The sequence below is a fragment of the Mesoplodon mirus genome (assembly GCF_964341445.2).
Source record: "Mesoplodon mirus genome assembly, chromosome: 1".
NCBI lineage: Eukaryota > Metazoa > Chordata > Mammalia > Artiodactyla > Ziphiidae > Mesoplodon > Mesoplodon mirus.
In genome coordinates, this window is record NC_138976.1 from 70,081,290 (window position 1) to 70,096,476 (window position 15,187).

The 15,187-nt window shown below is 41.5% G+C and overlaps 1 protein-coding gene across 4 annotated transcripts in view; it reads right to left on the minus strand.

Annotated features, from left to right (window-relative positions):
• The window catches only part of KDM4C (lysine demethylase 4C), a 392,092-nt gene extending 377,487 nt beyond the window's left edge, over positions 1 to 14,605 (minus strand). The window contains exon 1 of one of the 4 annotated variants that reach the window (XM_082628071.1): positions 12,748 to 12,876. The gene's annotated coding sequence lies outside the window, so the exon portion shown is untranslated. The other 3 variants (XM_082628070.1, XM_082628069.1, XM_082628072.1) reach the window with 3 other exon arrangements.
• Positions 14,606 to 15,187: the final 582 nt, after the last annotated feature.

The following is a 15,187-nucleotide window of genomic DNA, read 5'->3' on the forward strand; positions in this document are numbered from 1 at the left end:
CATTTAGTATGCCCCAGACCCAAACCCTAAATATAACTGACCTCTTTGCTCAACTCTCCTGCTACCACAAAAACAAACAAACCAAAGACCATTAAATTAAGAATAAATCTGCAGCACCAAGCCCAGATGGTTGCACAGAATTATCCTCAATTAAGAAACATAACCCAATGTTACTTAAGCTGCTCCTAAGCACAAGAAAAAAGAATAATAAGCTTTAAAATCCTTAAGAAGCAAGGCTAAAATGGGTAACAAAACTTGACAATTGGCCCAAGAAAACTGCAAAACAATTTTATTTAAGAGTACTGATGAGAATTCTTTTAAAAATGAGCAACTGGGACTTCCCTGGTGGCAAAGTAGTTAAGAATCTGCCTGCCAATGCAGGGGACAGGAGTTTGAGCCCTGGTCTGGGAAGATCCCACATGCCACGGAGCAACTAAGCCCGTGTGCCACAACTACGGAGCCTGCGCTCTAGAGCCTGTGAGCCACAACTACTGAGCCCGCGTGCCACAACTACTGAAGCCCACGCGCCTAGAGCCTGTGCTCTGCAACAAGAGAAGCCACCGCAATGAGAAGCCCACGCACCACAATAAAGGGTAGCCCCCACTCGCTGCAACTAGAGAAAGCCTGCACACAGCAACGAAGAGCCAATGCAGCCAAAAATAAAAATAAACTCACTCATAAAAAAAAAGAGGAAGCAAGGGCTTCCCTGGTGGCGCAGTGGTTGAGAGTCTGCCTGCCGATGCAGGGGACGTGGGTTCGTGCCCCGGTCCGGGAAGATCCCACGTGCCGCAGAGCGGCTGGGCCGGTGAGCCATGGCCCCTGATCCTGCGTGTCCGGAGCCTGTGCTCCACAACGGGAGAGGCCACAACAGTGAGAGGCCCGCGTAACGCAAAAAAAAAAAAAAAAAAAAAAAAAAAAGGAAGCAAAATCCAAAAGCACATTAAAATAATAAACCATGACCAAAAGGTTATTCCAGGAATACAAGAATTGTTCAGTATTAGTACATTTGTGTACTAATTCTTTGTGTATGTGTATTGAGGGTGTGTGTATATGGATAAGTATATATGAACATACGCATATTTCCTAGCTCTGTTCACTGAGAGGGCATGGGAGCAACACCCCAGTATCAATAAGCACCTAGATCTTGGCTTCTAAATATTTGAGGTAGGGAACGTTCAAGAGGAGCCTGAATCTCTCACTGTGCCTGAAAGGAAGGGAGTGCTCAGAGAATGATGGGACATGTCAAAAGGACAGAGAATTTACCTTGAAGGGTTCCCAGGGGCCAAACCTATGACAATTTAAGTATAAATAATATTAACAAATTATAACTCCCTGAATAAAATAGGAAACCATAAATCCAAACTGACAAAAATAAATGAATAAATTGAAAGCTTGATAAGGAACAAGATATGTACAGTTTTTTGAAACAAAAGAATAACTTTGGAGCAGAGAAGCATAGAAGATTCTGTCTTAATCAAGCAATCAAATCGAACATTACTAGTAACAGAACAAAATGAAGTTGTGTGCCACCTGATAAGATATAATTAAAATACAGCATCACCTCTGTGATATTCCTGCCAAAGATGCCTCAAGAATATAATCATGAGGAAACATCAAACAAAAATTAAGGGATTCTCTAAAATAACTGGCTTGTAATCTTCAAAGGTGTCAATATAATGAAAATCAAAGAAAGACTGAGGACAATTTGAGACTGAATGATGCTAACTTAAGAAACTTGAAAACAAGAAAATGCAATGCATCATTTGGACTGGATACTTTTGCTACAAAGATTGCTGTAACAAATGGTGAAATGTAAAAGGTCTAAAGATTAGATGACAGTAATGTATCAATGTTATTTAACTTCTTGATTTTAATGTATATACTGTGGTTATGCAGGAAACTGTCTTTATCGGAAACACACACCCAAGTATTGAGGAGTGATGGGGCATAAAGGCAAATTTTTCAAGGAAATAAAAGTCCTTTGTACTATTAATGCAACTTTTCTAAAAGTCTGAGATTGTCCCAAAGTTAAAAAAGAAAATTATTTTTAAAATACAAAGGAATAAATTTAAGAAATGTGCAAGATCTGTGTAAAGATATCTTTAAAATATCCTTTATAAGGACTTAAAAGAAGACTTAAATGGAAAGGCATACCATATTTGGGGGCAGGAAAACTCAATATTCTAAAGGTATTTCTCTACATTTCTCTATTAAGTTCATTTCCAAAACTATAAATAGGTTTTTTATAACTTGACATATTATAAACTTAAATATAATGTGGAAAAATAAACAAGAATAACCTGGAAAGCTCTAAAAATATATTATAAAGCTACAACAGTTAAAATGTTGAGGTAATGGTACATAAATAGATTGCTGTAATAGGAATCAAAATAACTTTCAATACTGCACTGGTTAAATAAATTATCATACACATACAATGCAATACTGTGCAATCATTTTTAAAAAAGAAGCTCTAGGGACTTCCCTGGTGGTCCAGCAGTTAAGAATCTGTGCTTCCACTGCAAGGGGCATGGGTTCAATCCCTGGTCAGGGAACTAAGATCCCGCATGCCATGTGGTATAGCCAAAAAAAAAAAAAAAGCTCTATATTTATATTTTAAAAATCTCATCCAAGGGGGTGGGGAAAGTGGAAATTAGATGAAAGTAGTCAAAAGGTACAAGTTTTCAGTTATAATACTAGGGGTATAACATACAACATGATAAACATAATTAACACTGCTGTACGTTACATATGAAAGTTGATAAGGGAGTAAACCCTAAGAGTCTCATCACAGGGAAAATTTTCTTTTCTATTTCTTTAATGTTGTATCTATATGGGATGATGGATGCTCACTAAACCTACTCTTGTAATAATTTCATGATGTATGTAAGCCAAATCATTATGTTGTACGCCTTAAACTTATACAATGCTGTATGTCAATTATACCTCAATAAAACTGAGGGGAGTTGATTATCTGGAGATGATAATAACATGACTTTTGAAAAAAAAAAAAAAAAACTGAGGGGAGGGTAGGAAGATCACATCCAAGTTACAGTTAAATGAAAAAAAAAATTCAAAGCAGTAAGTATAGGTACTACCATTTGTGTAAAAAATGCATACATATGCATATACACACATATGCTTGTACAAGATATCTTATAAAGAATATATAGACTATGTCTGGAAAGCCCCAAAAGAAACAGTTTTAACAATGGTTAACTAATAAGAGGAAATGCCTATCTGATAGCCAAAGGTAAGAATATGTACTTTTTGGGCTTCCCTGGTGGCGCAGTGGTTGAGAGTCCGCCTGCCAATGCAGGGGACATGGGTTCGTGCCCCGGTCCGGGAAGATCCCACATGCCGCGGAGCGGCTGGGCCCGTGAGCCATGGCCGCTGAGCCTGTGCGTCCGGAGCCTGTGCTCCGCAACGGGAGAGGCCACAACAGTGAGAGGCCCACGTACCGCAAAAAAAAAAAAAAAAAGAATATGTGATTTTTACCCATTTACACCTTCTCAGTTTTATACCTTGTTGTATACCTTGCACTGCCTACTTAAAATAATATTTCTTTAACATATATGTACATAAATAATAAAATAAAAATTTAAGAATAAACAAAAATAAATAAAATTATCAAAAAGGAATGAAAAATGAATTTCCCTATCTCAGGGCTAGATTCTTCCTGCTAATGAAAGCTGCCTGAATGCTGTAGACTGAGATTTCTCAGTAAAGTGTCCAAATTTTAGGCGAGGGTTCCTTTTGAAAATTAAATAAAAACAAAATGGATGAGATAAGCTACCAGCAAAAATAAATAAATAAATAAGCCTCATCAGTACCATCAGTCTCCCACTCAAAGGGATGCCTGTGACCTTGCTGAGTATTTGATGGACTCCCAAAACAGAACCAAAGCAACAAGACTGATTTTCAATCATAGAAACAAAGGGATGTCTTCAGGACTAGAATTTAAACAAATGCCTAGTGCAAAAAAAGAGTTAAAAGGTGGAGATAAAGAAAGAACCAAAGTGAAGAAATTTGTCTTCTTTAACCTCCTTCAACAGGAAAAGCGTACCTGCAGGAAGAATGTCCTAATGAACAGAAGTGAGTACTTCTAAGGGTCAAGAGAAGCCCAGCAGGTGAAAAATACCCCAGTTCAGATTACTCCTCAATGCTACCATCTCCATCTGTGGGACCTGCCTGTCACCAAATAATGTGTGCCTTCCCAGGACGAGACTTTCTAGAAAGAGCCCTGAGGAACAAACATGTATGCTTTGGGTCTGAGTTCTGGTTCTTCCTGTGAGTTAGAGGACCTTAGTCCTCCAATGCCTGATGTACTCTGGATCACTGGGAAAAGTTCAGATTTCTGAACCTGCAATGCTGAAAATGAGAACAAGAATACGTAATCCCCCAAAAGTGCTGTCACTGTCACACACACACACTCCAAAAGGTCCTATCTGGCCAACTGTCCTTATTTTGACATTTCTCTCTAATTTCAAACTTTTCCCATTCCTTCTCTAGTAAATAGTAAATCAATACTTAGAATATGTATTTTGTACAGTTATCAAATATATTTTCAAATATTTAATTTAATCTACTGAGGCCTGAGTATTAAAAGCCTAAATAATTTTAAATACAGCTTTGGGAAATTTTACTGATTATTACACATTACAAACTGTTACTGTATGTTTCCTTCAATTTGGTTTTTAAGTCCCACTATAACTAGACATTCTCCAAATTTAACAGAAAGGTATCACCTGTATACACCCTAGTTCATCCAAAACCCTCTCCATCCCTTCAACTCATGCCAGACTGCAGGGTTTAATAAGGGCTATTAGGACTTTCTAAATTATCAACCATAAGTGAACATTCATTATCAACATGCTTGAGCATGCCAGGGAGAGATTTCAGCAAAATAAAAGATAAAAAACAAGGCTTAGGGCTTCCCTGGTGGCGCAGTGGGTGAGAGTCCGCCTGCCGATGCAGGGCACACGGGTTCATGCCCCAGTCCGGGAAGATCCCACATGCCGCGGAGTGGCTGGGCCCGTGAGCCATGGCCGCTGAGCCTGCGCGTCTGGAGCCTGTGCTCCGCAACGGGAGAGACCACAACAGTGAGAGGCCCGCGTACCGCAAAAAAAAAAACATGGCTTAGTAAACTTTGATAACTTAGAAAAGGAAAAATATGCAGGCTAGGAGCAGATACATAGAACACTGTGCAGTGCAATATTACATATCATGAAGGTAGAATGTAAGTCCTGCTTGGACAGAGGTTCCCAAAACAGAGTCACTAGAAACCTGGCCTCTAACCACCATTTTAAAGTGTATTTTTTTTTAATTTTATTTATTTATTTGGCTGCATTGGGTCTTCGTTGCTGCACGCGGGCTTTCTCTAGTTGTGGTAAGCGAGGGCTACTCCTCGTTGTGGCGCGCGGGCTTCTCATTTCAGTGGCTTCTCTTGTTGTGGAGCACGGGCTCTATGGCATGTGGGCTTCAGTAGCTGTGGTGCGCGGGCTCAGTAGTTGTGGCTCGCAGGCTCAGTAGTTGTGGCTTGCGGGCTCTAGAGCACAGGCTCAGCAGTTGTGGCACACGGGATTAGCTGCTCCGCGGCATGTGGGATCCTCCCAGACCAGGGCTCGAACCCGTGTCCCTTGCATTGGCAGGCGGATTCTTAACCACTGCACCACCAGGGAAGTCCCTAACCACCATTTTAAGAAGTGTTATTTTTCCTATTTGCAAATACATGGTAATGTATAGGAAATTTGTTTTTTCAACTGAGCCTTTCTTACTATAAATATAGTAATGTTCATTCTCAAAAAAAATTTTTTTAATGAAGGAAAATCAAAATTACCAGTAATCCCACCACCAAGTTAACATTCCAGTGTATTTTTTCTAGACATACACACATTTATAAACATGTTTAAACACAACTAGGATCATACAATGTATACAATTTTGTTTATTGCTTTTTTTCATTAAACAAGAAGGTTTGGAATTACCTAATGTTTTTAAATATTCTTCCAAGTTAGTAACAGCAGAGCATCGAGTTCACTTAAAATAGACCCTGTGCTAGACACTTAGGTTATTCTAATATTTAGTTAGCAAAATATATAAAGATCCATATTTCATGGTGGGGCTAAACAGCACTAAGCCTTTTCCTCACAGGAGTTCTGGTAAGTGAACAAATGAGAACCACGGCCCTAAGGATAAGCTCTAGTGATACGCTGAACGTGACACTCACGCCCCGCCAGGCTCCTTAATTCATACATTCACAAATACTTCTTACTGGTTTGCCTTGATCCCCTTGTTTTCATTTCTGGAATTGTTTGGTTTGTAATAAATTGAGAAAATAAAATTGATGAGCAGCCAGCCTTAAAACACACCTGTAATGAGCTCAAGGAAGCAGGGTGGAAGACTGCTATTAGTGGCCCCAGAGAAACCTGGAAGAGAAGACCTAAAACGAGTCAGGTTTAGATTTTTCTCAACCTGAACTTAAGCAACCCTCCTTTGAGATCAGGCCAGAACTTCTAAGAATAACTAGCTTTTGGCAACAGCCAATTCTTTAAACGTGTGAGGGGGGTTGGAAGGTGGTATTTAAAGCTATACTTATACTTCCCATCAGATAACACTAAGAAAATAGTAATTGTGTTTCAAAAGGGGGGGAGGGGCTAATGGATTGCCTTAGACCTCTGCTATTCAAACTGCAGTCAGCAGTCCTACCTGATTTAGTGGGTTATATCAACATTTTTATAATATGTTATACAGCATCAGAGTACAGACAATACCAGAGTACAGAACAGATGGCAAACTATTGTTTTGTGAAATTTTTGTTTCAGTTTTGTTGTGTGTGTATGTGTGGTCAGGATGGGTAAAATATACTTCCTACCGTGTGCCTGATTTTAATTTCCTTAATTTTTTCATATATGTAAATGTCATTAATTTGTATAACAAAGGTTTACTGAGCACCTATACTATAGTGCTGGTGAGACAGCAGTGTGCTGCTGTGATGTAAGTGAATAATAGCTGGTCCCTGCTGTTGTAGAATTATTTCAGTTTAGAAACAAACTATCACATAATCACCTAAATATAAGATTATAAACTGCTAAGTGTTATGGAAGGAAAAGTTTAGTAAATTAGGATCGGTTATCATTAGGGAAGCTGATTTAGATTGGGGAAAAGGTAGGGGTGACAGGTCAGGATTGTCTGAGAAACTGCATTCAAGCAGAGACCAGAAAGATGTATTTGGAAAGGAAGAAAGTGGGAAGGAAAATCTGCCTGGCAGAAAATGGCACTTTCAGCAAGGGTCTGTAAGGTCTGGGGAAATGAAAAGCCACTGGGCAGCTTCCCTGGTGGTGCAGTGGTTAAGAATCCACCTGTCAATGCAGGGGACACGGGTTCGAGCCCTGGCCCGGGAAGATCCCACATGCCGAAGAGCAACTAAGCCCATGGGCCACAACTACTGAGCCTGTGTGCGCACCTAGAGCCGGTGCTCCGCAACAAGAGAAGCCACTGCAATGAGAAGCCCGCGCACCACAGCGAAGAGCAGCCCCCGCTCTCTGCAACTAGAGAAAGCCCGTGCAGCAACGAAGACCCAACGCAGCCATAAATAAATTTATTTATTTAATTTTAAAAAAAAAGAAAAGCCACTGGGCAGAAAGGGAGAACCATCTATTGATAAATAAGGTTTAATGGGGGAGCTTGGGATAGGAAGAGATAATGCAGGACTTTTCAATGTCCTGAGGGCCATTAGAATGATCCAATTTGCATTTTAAAAGATCACTGAGTAGAGAAGAGGTATCAAGGCGGGTAGAGTGGATACAGAGGTGGTACCAGGTGGAGACTAGAAGACTGATCTGATTCATATTTAGGAAGCAGAAGTGACAAGGTTTGGTGATGGTACAAATGCGAGGGCTGAAGAGCCATGAGGTGTCTGGGATAACCCTCAGGTTTCCCAAGTTAACAAAGAAATGGAGTGAGGTGCAAGAAAAACTCAGAGGAGCAGAGCTGAGAGGACAGATCACAGTTTGGCCTGTTATAGCTAACAGGTAGAGATGTCAAATTAATAACTAAAACTGGATGGAAATATAAAACAAAGAAGTCATCACCAAAACGGTTTTGAGGATACATTATTCTGCTCCTTAAATATTTACCCACAGTAATGTATAATACAAACCCAGAAGAATCTAGAATAAATTTTCAAGTCTCACAGAAACAGACTCACAGCCTTAGAAAAACAAACTTATGATTACCAAAGGGGAAAAGTTGGGGGGGGGGATAAATTAGGATAAATCAGAGGTTGGGATTAACATGCACACACAACTATATATCAAATAGATAATCAACAAGGACCTACTGTAGAGCACAGAGAACTCTACTCAATACTCTATAATAAACTCTATGGGAAAAAAATCTGAAAAAAAAATAGGTATATGTATAACTGAGTCACTTTGCTGTACACCTGAAACTAATACAACATTGTAAATCAACTATACTCCAATATAAAATAAAAATTAAGTTTAAAAAAATTTTAGTCTCTATGGAGCAGCAATTCATAAAGCAGCTGAAGCCACTGTGTATCTGAAAATACAGAGCAAGAGCAACGGTGTAACTAAACAGTCACATTCAAAACAATCCTCTTTTATGAAATAGTAAGGAATCACTTGTCTATTGTGTTCACAATATGCTCCACATCTAACACAGCATGGCACATAGGAGGTGTTATCTATTGAAGACAAGTACCCACTACTAGGCAGAATAAACCACAGCAAAAATAAAACAAATGGCACAAATAACAAGCAGTTCTGCAAGGAAAAACTGTACTATGAAATATACAAATGTATAAATAAGGACATTTCTCAGGGAAAAAAAGGGAAAAGAGTTATTTAGCACAAACTCAGTTCTCATACCCAAATAGATGCTATGTTCTGGTCCCTAAGAATCGGCTTAATTTCAAGCTTCTGGGGAAGACCACCCGAGGCAACCTCACTGATCCCTAGAAGTCCCTACATATGAGAAAGAACAGAAATGTAATAAAAGCTTGATGTTGAAAAGCTATAGTAAAATCTCATCTAGGTTATTAAAACAAAACAAAAAAGGTTAAAAATGGCAATTACTAATGATATTTTTTCCTCTAAAGTCTCCTGTTGCCAGATTTTCTAACAAACATGGATTTTAACTGGTTTTTTCTCCTGCTCACAAAGGTCACACTGATACATAGGAGAAAAATCCAAAGATGCACATAAACACAAAGGAGACAAATTAACCATACTCCTATTGCCCAGAAGTAACCACTTTCAATATTTCATGTGGTGTTTTTTCTGTGCATACATGGGGATGGAAAGTAAAGAGTGATACACAACTAGACTTAAGTCTATAAATGAGATTACAGAACACTGCTATGGCAAGTATATAGGACTGAGGAAAGACTAACCTAAAGTGACAACTGAGCTGAGCTATCTGAAGGATGAGATGGAATTAACCAGACAAAGAAGCACAGGCTGCTAGGCAGAGAGAACAAGAATGTGTGTTGGGTACCGAACCCCACCAAGCCAGGCAACTGGGGAGAGGGAGGAGACTGGCTGGGCAAAGCCTTGTTGAGAGGACTAAGGGAAAGAATGAGGTGAGGGCATTGAAAGAGAAACAAGGTAGATAGACTCCCCAAAGGGAATGTCCCAATTGCTTAGATGGGAAAAGGATTAGGCCCTACAAGTGTGGACTTAGATGATCAGCATCTTCTCCCAAAGGGTGTAAAGAGTAGGGGCACAGGGGAATCTTTGGGGAGGGGAGAGGGGGGTGAAGCTGCAGGGAGAAAAAGATAATAATCCGATATTTTAAATTTATATTTTAGGCTCCATAAAGGCTTCTAGATTGATAAGGATAAAGAAAATGCAGTGACTTTAACTATGGTACAACTCCCAAGAAATTCATATTAGAAATGAAGGTAGGGAGAGAAGCATTAACTATTCATATTACAAAAAAGAAAATATAAATTTTGAAAGACTGAAAGACCTACATTAGACACTGAGTTTAATGACAGCATGGAATGTACCAGTTTTATCATCATATCTCTAATAAACATACAACAAATAAATCAATATCAAGGGAATACTCATTATGAGTATTAAGTATGAAAAAAGACTGGGCTAACAGAAAGGGACGATCTTAATGACATCCAGACAAGAAAAACACAGCACTATACTCAGGATAAAGCCACACACAGAGAATTCTGCCTCTAAGAAGTAGTCTTGGTAGTGAAGCAGGAAAGAGTCAATAGGCCCCTCAAAGGGGCCTATCAATACTACTATCCCTACCTGCTCATTCACTCACTCAAGAGAAAATGTTTAATCCAGAAATTCTACTACTAGGTATATATCCAAGAGTTTAAAAAAATGCATACAAAAACTAGTTCATGAATGTTCATAGCAGCATCACTCATGACAGCCAAAATGTACAAACAACCCAAATGCCCATCAACCAACAAACAGATAAAATGTGATATATCCATACAGTGGAATATTATTAGCCATAAAAATGAATAAAGTACTGAAATATGCTATATATAACATGGATGAACTCTGAAAATATTACGCTAAGTGAAAAAAATCTAGCCACAAAAGACCAAGTATTATATAATTACATTTATATGGAAAGTCCAGAACAGGCAAGTCTACTGAGACAGAAAGCAGATTAGTCCTTGCCTGGGGCTGGGGTGAAGATTGGATTTGGAAGAAATCAGTACAGTAAGTAACTGTTAATGGGAAAGTATTTCTTTCTGAGGTGATAAAAATGTCCTAAAATTGATTGTGCTGATGGTTGCACAATTCTATACATATACTAAAAACCATGAAAAAAACATCCACTTTAAATAGGTGGATTTTATGGTATGTGAATTATATCTCAATAAAGCTGTTATTAAGAAAGAGGGTATTTTGAGCACCTGGGGCACTATGGTAAACTGCTGGAAATTGAACAAAGAAAACACAGACACACACACACACACAAAACCTGTCCTCAGAGCTCTAACGTTCTAGTAGACGAGAAAAGGCAATCAACAGGCAATTAGAAAACGATGAGAAGAGCAAAGAATTCAGACTGTACCCCAGCGGCACCTAACCTAGCCCTGTATGATTACGATGTCTAGAAGAGAACTCAATATAACAGATTTTCGTCCTTAAATTGAAGTTTAAGTCTAAGACACTTTTTTAAAATTAAGTACCTGTTCAGCCTCTTAAAATCTGCATTCTTACTGAATGTTAACAGACTCTTATTTTAAGCATTTGTGCACATGCAATGTTTAAAACATGTTTTTAACTTTACAAAAGCAACAGATTACAGTCTGTTAATAAAATGAAACAAGTCTCCGATTTAAATTGTATTGCCAAGTTCGTGGGGTGCTGTAAAGATTATGTGCAAACTTTTCCTAAGACCTTAAATTGGAAGAAAGAGGGCCTAAAAAACCCGAACCGTGTGACACATTCCAAACAAAGCCTGGGAGTTGGGAGGGGACCCGCAAGGTAGGAGAACTAGACTAATGATCATAAAGAACTGAGTGCTACAAAGTAAAAATGGACCTTTAATATTTAAAGCCACTAATTTTCAAACACGACACTTCGAAATTAGAATATTAGTAACCGTTGCCATAGAAACAGTGACGCTGAGTTTCCCGAGATTAAAAATAAAAAATACTGCAAATTCAAGTGGGTGAAATAGGGCAAAGTTTGGTCCGAACGTAGGTGAATCGTGCCTACCAAGAAACTTCCACAAGAGTAAGAATGGACCGACTGCAACTTTTAACCTACACTTCCGAAGCAGCGCTTGATAAATCACCCCGCAGGGTAATTTACCAACTGCTAAAAAAAAAGTTTGCCCTCTCTTCTCCAGGGGGAGGAACCACACACAAACGCTCCCTGGCATTCGCCCACAACCAAAACCAGACCGTGCAGACGTGCGTGCTTGCAGCTCAAGGGGAGACTGGCTCCGAGTTCACCCGGAAAGCATCCGAATCGAGCCCTGCTGGTTTCATTGGCTGAGCCCCGAGGAAAACCCCAAGATCGAGCCCGGAGCCCCAGCCTGCCTGGCTCCTTTCTTCACATTCCCACCCCCCGCCACGTCCTATGCCTGGCATTCCACGCGACCCGATCCAACTCATATTTATTAAGCACCCACTGTCTACACCGCATCGTGGCTAGAGGCACTGCAGGAAGAAATGGCCCCACGCCGGAAAAACCAAAAGGATAGCCAAAGGGGCTAAGGACGGACCCGAGAGAGGAGCTGGCTACCTACGGTGGGGTGGTCTGGAGAGGAGCCCTCACCCTCACCCCGCGGGTCATGAGAGCCCCAGGGAAGAGATGACCCCGAGGGGCGCACCAGGCCCGGCCTCCGCGGAGTCCACCGCAGACCCGGCTGGGAGGGGAAAGGTAAGGAGTAGGCATCCCCGGACCACCCGAGCTCTCCTCTGTTGCAAGGAGCGCGACCCTGACTCCGGCCCCCGGAAGAACGGCGAGCCTGGGGACCGAACCCCCGGAGGGCCGGAGCGGGCTGTCACTGGCTCCCGCCTCCCACCCCGAGACCATGGCCGGCCGCTCTCTCGCCAGCGTGACAGTCGCGGCGGCCGCGGACCTAGCGTCTCTGACCCGGCGTCTCCGCTCCGCCGGACGCCGGCAACCCCTGCTGCCCCGCGAAGAGAGGGGCAGTGCCAGGAAGACCGCCCGGGCCCTCCCTCCACAGTCCCCATCCCCCGGACTCCGGAAAAGCGGTTACCTGGCGTGCGGGCAGGGGAGGGGACACGACCCAGAAGAGGAAGGTGAGAAGGCAAACGGTGGCCTCCGGCCCAGGGAGATTCGGGAAATTTGGGAGACTTGTTCCGCACTGGGTGACAGTTGTTCGCTGCGCACGCGCACCCGGCCCCAGTCGCCCGATGACTCCACCGCTCCTCACCCTCCCGTCGAGGGGCAGGGAGACCCCGGCAAAGGCGCACGCACAGCGCCAACCGGCTCTCCCTGCGCGAGGGCGCGCGCGCCGTCACGTGACCGCTAGGGCCCGGCACTTACTGGGTCACGTGAATTTCCAAACAGCTTAAAGGTGCCAGGCACCTTCTTGCTTTGGGCTTAATCTTCTACACTGTTCTTAGTTTAGGCTCTCGCCGCGCTTCGTGTCTTCTGGAGACGGACATGTCCCCTTTTACCCAGAAGGGGAAGACACTTGAGCAGAAGGAAGGAACAGGTGCACAAAACCTTGCCTGGAAGCGCCTACCGGGTTCCCGCAGGGCTGGACCTGATGGAGTCCACGCACCACACGTCGCCCTGGGCTCCGACGCGGGCCTATAGCGGCCTCCGGAACGTGGACGTCATAGTGGCGTTGCCCTGGGTGCGGCCTCGTAATGCCCAGCCGAGCCTGGCTAGGATGTCGCGGCTCGTTGCTGGGCAGCAATGACAGCGTCTAACGGCCGGGGCTTCTGAGCCTCCAGACCGAAATGGGAGATCCCGAGTGAGCGAAGGGTGTGTGCCTGCCAACCCTTTAAAAGTAACTCAAGCGAGAAGCTGTGTTTTTAGCCGAGGGGAGCGAAACTGTCCTGTACTGCAGTCACCTACGCGGAACAAGTTCCGCCCCGCGCAGGTGTGCTCTTGAGTCCCGAGGCGACCCCAATAGGAATTCGGACAGGGGGGTCTCTCAAAAACTTGGGGTGACAGCACTATGGCCTGAATTGTAGTAACAGGAAGTGCAGGTACCTCCGGACCCCTCAGAACGTACTTAAATTAGCTTGCTACAACTTGTTATTTCTACGCTGTACCTCTGCCTTCCAAGGTGTCAGAAAGAACCACGCACACCTTACTTAACTAAGGTCTTTGTACCACCAAAGACAGATGGCTGAGCACCAGGTGTTTTGCAAAGCTGAACAATTTTTTTAACTTCCTGTACAGTTCCCAGCTGGGTCCTTTGTGACGTTTCCCCTAACGTCTTCTCAGCGAAGAAAGATTGGGCAGAACCTTACACTTCTGAGCACACTCAGGCTGTCTCATATGCTGTTTTCTACTACAATCCACTGATTTCTGTTTTTTTAATTATCTAAACAGGTCCACTTACCGCACCCTGGAAGTCTTTTCTCACTGGAAGGAGCATTGCGAGGACAGATGAAATATGAGTGATTAAGTAAAGCTAATGGAATTATTGGGTCACCACATTTCATTAGTCATTAAATTAGAAATATTACCCACATAGGTACACGATTGAACTTCCCTAATATGTAAACTCAACTGGGACTTTTCCAAATGTGTATACTATGAAGATCCCAACCCTCCTTACAAGTCAATCGGATATGCTAAAACAATAAACATATAACAACATTCATTTAGGGCTTACTGTGAACTTGACACTGTTTTAAGAGCTTCACATATATTAACGAAATTAATCCTTATAATCATTCAATGAATAGGTATGATTATTACCTCCTTGTTACAGATATGAAAACCGAAGTATTGAGATTAAGAAATATGTCAACTACTAAACACCAGGGTCCTTGGAAGCCATATGCTGTATTAGACGAGGAACCTAGTACACCAAAACTAAAAGTCTGGAAACCTGAATTCCAGTCTACTCACAATTTGTAGACACGTGATACTGCACAAATAACATTTGTCGAACACAGTAAATCGAGTCTCAGGTTTTTTTAATCTGAAAAATGAGGGTGACATATCAGTTTTGCTGACTTTGAGCATTTTTGAACATTAAAGAAGACACTGTACAATGTCAAAACACTTCAAAAGCTGTAAAGCACTGTGTGAATCTATTAAGCACTTCACAGTTTTGGAAACTGAAGTGAGCCTACTAGAAAATCAACTGGATTCATGTCACAGAAGACAATGTTGTGTCCCTAATGTATTGAAATATCTGTTGTAAATTACAATGAAAATTAACATTTTAGCCATGTAGTAAATTTATTTAGGTCCAATTAAAAATGCCAGTTGTAGTAAGATGGAGGCTGTATAATGGATACATACATTTTCCTTGAAGCTTATGTTATGTGAACTACTGTTCACCTCAGAGACAATACTTGTAAATTTCTTAAGATATGTATAATGCAGCAAATTGATAAATTGATACACTACTAAATAATATAGTCTAATTTTGAATATATTGAAGTCCATTAGACTTCTGCAAATATAAAGAAATAATAGTAATACTCATTAATGTTTCCATTTAT